This window comes from Colobus angolensis, unplaced genomic scaffold, assembly GCF_000951035.1.
Source record: "Colobus angolensis palliatus isolate OR3802 unplaced genomic scaffold, Cang.pa_1.0 Scaffold144, whole genome shotgun sequence".
In the NCBI taxonomy this organism is placed as follows: domain Eukaryota; kingdom Metazoa; phylum Chordata; class Mammalia; order Primates; family Cercopithecidae; genus Colobus; species Colobus angolensis.
Window position 1 is genome coordinate 2,940,487 of NW_012114533.1, and position 842 is coordinate 2,941,328.

The window sequence follows — 842 nt, forward strand, 5'->3', positions numbered from 1 at the left end:
TCCCAAGGGACCATTAAGGGTAAGTGTGGAGAATGGCAGTTGGCAAGTTCAGAGACCTGGAGGAGGAAAAATGGAACTGATATTCTATGAATGAGGACCCTGGAATATGGCTCCTCCTGGGCCCCAGGCTAGAGAGATGGTGCAGCATGTCTTTCCCCGGTACAGAAGAGGCCAGTGCACTAGCCCTGCACCTCCCTGTTGGCAGATGTCTGTCTCTCCACACTAGCCACAGAGCCATGGCCTTCCTCTCACTCCAGCCATTTCTGTGTGTTCTCACACACGGCAATGTCTGCACACACAGGTATGCGTACTGGGGGAGAGGCCTCCACCAACTTATTATTACCTATCCCTGGGGTCCCGGGGTAGGTCCTCAGATCAGATAGTGCGTGTGACTGGAAGCAGTTTATGTCTCGGGCAGAAGTGTGACATGGCGACTGACAGTCCCAGCAGATGAGGCCTGGGGACAAAGGTCTTAGGACCAGGACCAGGGCCAGAGATTTGGGTGGTGGTCTGACCTTACGGAGATGCCTTTCCCAGGCCACAGACTATCCCTCCTTCCTCTGGAGGGCCATAGGGGATCTTTCCCCAGTCTGGAAGGCTACCTCATTCCGAGCAAGCCATCTAGGATGAACACATGGAGAGGAAAAGCAAACACAGGCCCAGTGCCTCAAACAACAAATAAACAAGCTGAAGGGAAAGTCTCTCTTGCCCTGACTCAGCTTCAGAGCCAAAGTAAAGAGAGAAGAGGAGCTTGGCCCCACATCGCCTTCTGCCTCTTCCTTCTTTCTTTCTTTCTTCCTTCCTTCCTTCCTTCCTTCCTTCCTTCCTTCCTTCCTTCCTTC